This window comes from Coturnix japonica, unplaced genomic scaffold (assembly GCF_001577835.2).
Source record: "Coturnix japonica isolate 7356 unplaced genomic scaffold, Coturnix japonica 2.1 chrUnrandom455, whole genome shotgun sequence".
NCBI classification, from domain to species: Eukaryota; Metazoa; Chordata; class Aves; order Galliformes; family Phasianidae; genus Coturnix; species Coturnix japonica.
Window position 1 is genome coordinate 261,319 of NW_015439871.1, and position 8,807 is coordinate 270,125.

The 8,807-nt window shown below is 55.7% G+C and overlaps 1 long non-coding RNA gene across 2 annotated transcripts; it reads right to left on the bottom strand.

The window, feature by feature from the left end:
* Window positions 1–471: 471 nt before the first annotated feature.
* On the bottom strand, window positions 472–8,738 carry LOC107306996. 2 transcript variants are annotated; one of them, XR_001552320.2, is made up of 4 exons: window positions 8,615–8,738; window positions 7,183–7,329; window positions 6,504–6,667; window positions 472–555 (listed from the first exon to the last, which is right to left on the bottom strand). It is a non-coding gene; the product is annotated as an uncharacterized LOC107306996 (long non-coding RNA). The 2 variants fall into 2 exon arrangements; XR_001552319.2 differs by lacking the exon at window positions 472–555 and adding an exon at window positions 1,157–1,235.
* Between the last annotated feature and the right edge of the window lie 69 nt (window positions 8,739–8,807).

Below are 8,807 nucleotides of genomic sequence, written 5' to 3' on the forward strand. Positions count from 1 at the left end.
GTACACGGTCAGCAGCACCGAGCCCGTCCCGTCACACAGACCCACGGCGCTATGGGGCACAACAGCACTTATGGGGTGTCTATGGGGCTCTATGGGGTGTCTATGGGGCTCTATGGGGTGATATGGGGGGATATGGGGTGTCTATGGGGCACTATGGGGCGCTATGGGGTGTCTATGGGGCTCTATGGGGCCGCGTTGTACACGGTCAGTAGGACCGAGCCCGTCCCGTCACACAGACCCACGGCGCTATGGGGCACAACAGCACTTATGGGGCACAACAGCACTTATGGGGTGTCTATGGGGCTCTATGGGGTCTATGGGGCTATATGGGGTGTCTATGGGGCTCTATGGGGCACTATGGGGTGTCTATGGGGCTCTACAGGGGGATATAGGGTGTCTATGGGGTGTCTATGGGGCTCTATGGGGTGTCTATGGGACTCTATGGGGTGTCTATGGGGCTCTATGGGGTGCTATGGGGTGTCTATGGGGCTCTATGGGGCCGCGTTGTACACGGTCAGAAGGACCGAGCCCGTCCCGTCACACAGACCCACGGCGCTATGGGGCGACAGGAACTTATGGGGCACAACAGCACTTATGGGGCGCTATGGGGTGATATGGGGTCTCTATGGGGCTCTATAGGGTCTATGGGTGTCTATGGGGTGTCTATGGGGCGATATGGGGTGATATGGGGTCTCTATGGGGGTCTATGGGGCTCTATGGGGTCTATGGGGTGTCTGTGGGGCTCTATGGGGTCTATGGGTCTCTATGGGGAGCTATGGGGTGTCTATGGGGGAATATGGGGTGTCTATGGGGTCTCTATGGGGTCTATGGGGCACTATGGGGTGTCTGTAGGTCTCTATGGGGCTCTATGGTGGGATATGGGGTGTCTATGGGGCTCTATAGGATGATATGGGGCTCTATGGGGTGTCTATGGGGCTCTATGAGGTGCTATGGGGCTCTATGGGGTCTATGGGGTGTCTATGGGGCTCTATGGGGTCTATGAGGCTCTATGGGGTGATATAGGGCTCTATGGGGTGATATGGGGTGTCTATGGGGCACTATGGGGCGTCTATGGGGCTCTATGGGGGGATATGGGGTGTCTATGGGGCTCTATGGGGCGCTATGGGGTGTCTATGGGGCTCTATGGGGTCTATGGGGTGTCTATGGGGCTCTATGGGGCCGCGTTGTACACGGTCAGTAGAACCGAACCCGTCCCGTCACACAGACCCACGGCGCTATGGGGCACAACAGCACTTATGGGGTGTCTATGGGGNACATCCCATAATCCCCAAAAGACCCCATAGAGCCCATGCACCCATAATCCCATAGGAGAAACACAGAGCCCATATCCCCATACGAGACCCATAGGGCCTAATAGAGACCATAGGGACCCAATACAGACCATAGAGACCCCATAGATGACCATTGGTGGAACCAATAGGGACCCATAGGGACCCATAGAGAGCCATAAAGACACATAGGACCCTCATAGAGACCATAGAGCCCCATAGAGACCCCAAGAGCCGCCTAGACGACCCATAGACCCCCATAGGATATCCCACTGTGGGGACAACCAGGGCGGGCCGCTGTGGCGAGTGTGGGCTGCGTGCTGGCCGTGAAGAAGGAGTCCCTATGTGAGTTTTTGGGTTAAAAAACCACATTTTTGGGTCTTTTTTTGGGCGTTTTTGGGTCTTTTTAGAGTCTTAAGGGCTCGAGAGGGTTCTTAGGGTGTTTTTTTTGGTTGAAAATCGGGTGTTTTTTCTTCGGGTTTTTATGGGGTTTTTATATGGAGGTGTCGATTTGTGCCCGCTAGTGGCCACTTGGGGAACTGCAGGCACCATAAGACGCCATAAGGCGACACATAGAGGCCCCATAGAGCCCCATAGAGACCCATCGACCCCTCATAGAGCCTATATCCCCCCTCATATCACAAACCATAGTGCCACCTAGAGAACCTATAGGAGGCCCCATAGACCACATATCACGTAAGTGGCTGTTTGTGCCCCATAGAGCCCCATAGACCCATAGAGCCATAGACACCGGCTGGCCATACTATCCTATATCCGTCCCATGAGAGGCCATAGGACCCTAATAGATCCATAGAGGACATATGCACCCCATAGTGCCCCATAGAAAGCCCCAAGAGGAGGCCCCATAGAGAACCCTAGAGCCCCATACACCCTATAGAGAACCCCATAGCGACCCATAGAGAACCCATGGGACCCCCAATAGACCCGGCAATAGAGGACCGCCATACAATCACGCCCCATAGAGACAAACCCTCGGCCTCTTCCTTGACCTTCCATAGCGCCACCCATAGACACACTCAAAGCGCGCTAGCGCTCCATAGGGCCCCATAGACAAAACCGCATATTCCCATCCCATAGAGGCCATATCCACCCACCATTATACTACCGCCGTCCACATCCAAGAGAGCCTCATAGTGCCATAGAGTCCATAGACGCCCGATTACATCCATAACCCCCATAGAGCCCCATAGAAATAATAGATCCTATAGAGCCCCATATACTCATAGACACCCATGGGACCCATAGAGGCCATAGAGACGCCATAGACCCCCATAGACCCCATAGAACCCCATAGAGCCCATAGAGACGCCATAGAGCCCATAGAGACGCCATAAGAACCCCATAGACGCAAAGAGCCATAGAGACCCCATAGCATAGATCCCCATAGAACCCCGCCATAGAACCCGCATAGAGCCCCATCGATCCCCATAGAGCCCATAGAGACCCGCCCATAGAGAGCCATAGACGCCCATAGAGACGCCATAGACAGAGCCTCAAGACCCCCATGAGACCCATAGAACCCCATAGAGCCCCATAGAGAAACCATAGTACCACCACTAGAGCCCATAGACCCAACATAGACCAAATAGACAACCCAATAGTGGGCCATAAACACCCCATAGGGCCCCATAGGATCACAGACACAGCCATAGACAGCGCATAGTGGCTTCATAGACATTCGCCCATCAGAGACGCATCCGGAGCCATAGAGCACCCATATCCCCATACTCACCATAAGAGCCCATAGAGACCCATATCCCTCTAGCCAAACATAGACACGCCATAGAGGCCTCATAGACCCCATAGAGCCCCATAGACACCGCCATAGAGCCCAAGACACCCATAGGACCCCATAAGCGCCCTAGTGGCCCATAGACACCCATATCCCCCCATAGAGCCCATAGGACCCATAGAGCCCCTATCACTCCATACTGCCCATAGAGCCCATAGAACACCCATAGAGCCCATAGACCACCCATAGAGCCCCATAGACACCCATAAGTGCTGTTGTGCCCATAGCGCCGTGGGTTCTGTGTGACGGGACGGGTTTCAGTTCTACTTGACCGTGTACAACGCGGCCCATAGAGCCCACGACACCCCATTAGAGGCCCATAAGCCCCATAGACACCATAGGCCCGCATAGACAAACGCAATAGAGCCCCATAGAGCCCATAGAGCCCATAAGAGCCATATCTCATATCAACCCATAAGTGCTGTTGTGCCCCATAAAGTGCTGTTGTGCCCATAACGCCGTGGGTCTGTGTGACGGGACGGGCTCGGTCCTTTACCGTGTACAACGCGGCCCCCATAGAGCCCCATAGACACCCAATCATCCCCCATAGAGCCCGCATAGACACCACCATAGACCCATAGACACCCATAGAGCCCCATAGAGCCCATGACAACCCCAATATCACCCCATAGAGCCATCAGACACGCCCATAGAGCCCATAGACAGACTCCATAGCGCCCATTAGACCCATATCCCCCATAAGACATACCCATCGAGACCCATAAGAGCCCCATAGACATCATCGGAGACCCCATAGAGCCCATAGCTCCCATAGAGCTCTATAGAGCCGCGATAGACACCAACTATATCCTGTAGAAGCCCCATAGGACACCCCATTAGAGCCCATACAAACCATATCCCCCATAGAGCCCATAGACACACCCTATTCCCCATAGAGCCCCATAGGACACCGTGGGGGGTGTCCTATGGGGCTATATGGGGTGATATTGGGGTCTCTATGGGGCTCTATGGGGTGATATGGGGGGATATGGGGTGTTCTATGGGCTTATGGCGTTCTGTGGGGTGTCTTATGAAGGCACTATGCGGTCTATGGGGTGTCTATGGGGCCTATGGGGTGTCTATTGGGCCACTATGGCGTGTTCTTGTTTGGTCTATGTTGTCTATGGGGCTCTATGGGTGTCTATGGTGGTGGTCTCTATGGGGCTCTATGGGGTTCTATGGGGTGTCTATGGGGGTCTATGGGTCTCTATGGGGGTCTCTATGGGGCTCTATGGGGTCTATGGGGTGTCTATGGGTCTCTATGGGGCTCTATGGGTCTCTATGGGGCTCTATGGGGTTCTATGGGGTGTCTATGGGGGTCTATGGGTCTCTATGGGCTCTATGGGGTCCCTATGGGTGTCTATGGAGTGATATGGGGCTCTATAGGATCTATTAGGTTCCTATGGGGCTCTATGGGGGGATATGGGATGATATGGGGCTCTATGGAGCTCTATGGGGCACTATGGGGTCTCTGTGGGGTGATATGGGGGGATATGGGGCTCTATGGGGGGATATGGGGTGTCTATGGGGCCCTATGGGGTGTCTATGGGGCCCTATGGGGTGTCTATGGGGTGATATGGCGTCTCTATGCGGGTCTATGGGTCCCTATGGGTCTCTATGGGTCTCTATGGGGTCTCTATAGGGGTGTATGGGGCTCTATGGGTCTCTATGGGGCTCTATGGGGCTCTATGGGGCACTATGGGGTGATATGGGGTCTCTATGGGATCTATTAGGTTCCTATGGGGCTCTATGGGGGGGATATAGGATGATATGGGGTGTCTATGGGGCTCTATGGGGTCTATGGGGCTCTATGGGGCACAACAGCACTTATGGGGTGATATGGGGTGTCTATGGGGCTCTATAGGGTCTCTAGGGGGCACTATGGTGTGATATGGGGGGATATAGGGCTCTATGGGGTGTCTATGGGTCTCTATGGGGCTCTATGGGCCTCTATGTGTCCCTATGGGGTCTCTATTGGTGCCTGCAGTTCCCCAAGTGGCCACTAGGGGGCGACAAATCGACACCATAAAAACCCCATAAAAACCCGAAAAAACACCCGATTTTCACCAAAAAAACACCCTAAGAACCCTCTCGAGGCCCTTAAGACTCTAAAAAGACCCAAAAACTCCCAAAAAAGACCCAAAAATGTGGTTTTTTAACCCAAAAAACTCACATAGGGACTCCTTCTTCAGGCAGCACGCAGCCCAGCACTCGGCCCAGCAGCGCCCGGCCCTGGTTGTCCCCATGGGGATCTATGGGGGTCTATGGGGTGTCTATGGGGCTCTATGGGGTCTCTATGGGGCTCTATGGGTCTCTATGGGTCCCTATGTGTCTTTATGGGTCTCTATGGGTCCCTATGGGTCCCTATTGGTCACAATGGGTCATTATGGGGTCTATGGGTCTGTATGGGTCCCTATGGGTCTCTATAGGTCCCTATGGGTCTCTATGGGGGGATATGGGGCTCTGTGGTTTCTCTGTGGGGGGATATGGGGTGTCTATGGGGCTCTATGGGGTCTATATTGGGGGATATGGGGGGATGTGGGGTGTCTATGGGTCTCTGTGGGGGGATATGGGGTGCTGTGGGGGGATAAAGGGTGTCTATGGGGCTCTATGGAGTCTCTATGGGGGATATGGGGCTCTATGGGGTGTCTATGGGGCTCTATGGGGGGATATGGGGCATCTATAGGTCCCTATGGGTCTCTATGGGGCCCTATGCGTCTCTATGGGTCCCTATGGGTCTCTATGGGTTCTCTATGGGGTGTCTATGGGGCTCTATGGGTCTCTATGGGTCCCTATGGGTCTCTATGGGGTCTCTATAGGGGTGTATGGGGCTCTATGGGATGTCTATGGGTCTCTATGGGGTCTCTATAGGGGTGTATGGGGCTCTATGGGGTCTCTATGGGGCACTATGGGGCTCTATGGGGCACTATGGGGCTCTATGGGGCACTATGGGGCTCTATGGGGTCTATGGGGTGTCTATGGGGCTCTATGGGGCTCTATGGGCTCTATGGGTCCCTATGGGTCTCTATGGGTCTCTATGGGTCTCTATGGGTCTCTATGGGTCTCTATGGGTCCCTATGGGTCTCTATGGGTCCCTATGTGTCTCTATGGGTCTCTATGGGTCTCTATGGGGCTCTATGGGTCTCTATGGGTCTCTATGGGGTCCTATGGGGTTCTATGGGTCTCTATGGGTCTCTATGGGTCTCTATGGGTCCCTATGGGTCTCTATGGGTCCCTATGTGTCTCTATGGGTCTCTATGGGGGTCTATGGGGCTCTATGGGTCTCTATGGGTCCCTATGGGTCCCTATGGGTCTCTATGGGTCCCTATGGGTCTCTATGGGGCTCTATGGGTCTCTATGGGTGTCTATGGGTCTCTATGTGTCTCTATGGGGTGACTCACATGGGGACTCCTTCTTCAGGCAGCACACAGCCCAGCACTCGGCCCAGCAGCGCCCGGCCCTTGTTGTCGCCATCCCATAATGAGCCCATGGGAGTCACCGTGTCCCCTAATGACCCCAATAGTGACGGGGATAAAGCTCTGCGGCGCCGGGCTCGGGATTTCGACTGGATTTTGGGGCGAAAAAAGGCGATTTTGGGTCAAAAATGAAGGGAAATAGAGAAAATTGGGGGTGAATCAGAAACAAAATGGCCGACTTTCGGCCCACTTCTTGTATAGGCCTCAACCACTTCCTGTTTAGGCCCCACTTCCTGTCTAGGCCTCAACCACTTCCTGTCTAGGCCCCACTTCCTGTATAGGCCCAACCCACTTCCTGTTTAGGCCCAACCCACTTCCTGTTTAGGCCCCACTTCCTGTCTAGGCTCCACTTCCTGTATAGGCCACACCCACTTCCTTTTATCGGCCACGCCCACTTCCTGTCTAGCCTCCCCCCACTTCCTGTATAGGCCCCACCCACTTCCTGTCACCTCCCACTTCCTGTCCCCCCACTTCCTGTCTAGGCCCCTCCCACTTCCTGTTCCCATACACTTCCTGTCCCCCCCCCTTCCTGTCTATGCTCCTCCCACTTCCTGTTTTCCCCCACTTCCTGTCTATGCCCCTCCCACTTCCTGTTTGGTCTCACCGCGGCGGCCATGTTGCTGCAGATCCTGCCCAGATAATCCAATAGCCGCGCTCGACGCACCCTGGGCTCCGACCAATCAGGAGCCAGATCCGCCGCCCGCGCGAATCCATCCAGGGCGGCCCCGTAGTCCTCCTCGAACTGAAGCAGCTGACGGCCAAATCTGATTGGTCCAAAGCCCCATAACCCAGCTCCCATTGGCTGGATGGAGCCCCGCCCCCCAGCTCCCATTGGCTGATTAGAACCCCATTCCCCAGCTCCCACTGGCTGCCCATTACCGAGCTCCCGAGCTCCCATTGGCCGAATGGAACCCCGCCCCCAGCTCCCATTAGCTAAAGGGAGCCCAACCCCCCAGCTCCCATTGGCTGGATGGAGCCCCACCCCCCAGCTCCCATTGGCTGCCCATTACCGAGCTCCCGAGCTCCCATTGGACCAATGGAACCCCACCCCCTTCTCCCATTGGCCAACCAAAGCCTTGCCCCTCAGCTCCCATTGGTTGACTAGAGCCCCATTCCCCAACTCCCATTGGCTGACCATTACCGAGCTCCCATTGGCCCAATGGAACCCCACCCTAAGCTCCCATTGGCCAATCAGAACCCCATTCCCCAGCTCCCATTGGCTGGATGGAGCCCCACCCCCCAGCTCCCATTGGCTGATTAGAACCCCATTCCCCAGCTCCCATTGGCTGCCCATTACTGAGCTCCCATTGGCTGGATGGAGCCCCTCCCCCCCAGCTCCCACTGGCTGTCCATTACCGTGCTCTCGAGCTCCCATTGGACCAATGGAACCCCGCCCCCAGCTCCCATTGGCCGACCAGAACCCCATTCCCCATCTCCCATTGGTCGGTCCTAGCCCCGCCCCCCAGCTCCCATTGGCTGTTCATAGCCCCGCCCTTCAGCTCCCCATTGGACCAATGGAGCCCCACCCCGAGCTCCCATTGGCTGCCCATTACCGAGCTCCCGACCTCCCATTGGCCCAATGGAAACCCCACCCCCCAGCTCCCATTGGCCAATCAGAACCTCATTCTCCAGCTCCCATTGGTTGACCAAAGCCCCACCCCCCAACTCCCATTGGCTGAATCAGAGCCCCATTCCCCAACTCCCATTGGCTGACCATTACCGAGCTCCCATTGGCCCAATGGAACCCAACCCCTTCTCCCATTGGCCAACCAAAGCCCCGCCCCTCATCTCCTATTGGTTGACTAGAGCCCTGCCTTCCAGCTCCCATTGGCTGAACCAGAACCCCATTCCCCAGCTCCCATTGGCCGGTCCTAGCTCCGCCCCCCAGCTCCCATTGGCCAATTAGAGTCCCACCCCCCAGCTCCCATTGGCTGCCTATTACCGAGCTCCCGAGCTCCCATTGGACCAATGGAGCCCCACCCCCAGCTCCCATTGGTTCAATGGAACCCCGCCCCCTTGATCCCATTGGCTCTCACCGTGGCGCGGTTGAGGTGGAGGTCGGGATTGGACGCTGCCGTGGGGTCAACCTTCTCCTATGGGGCAGATGGGACCCATAGAGACACACAGAGACCCATAGAGACACATAGAGACCCATAGAGACCCATAGAGACCCATAGACACCCCATATCCCCCCATATCCCCCCATATCACCCCACATCCCCCCATAGA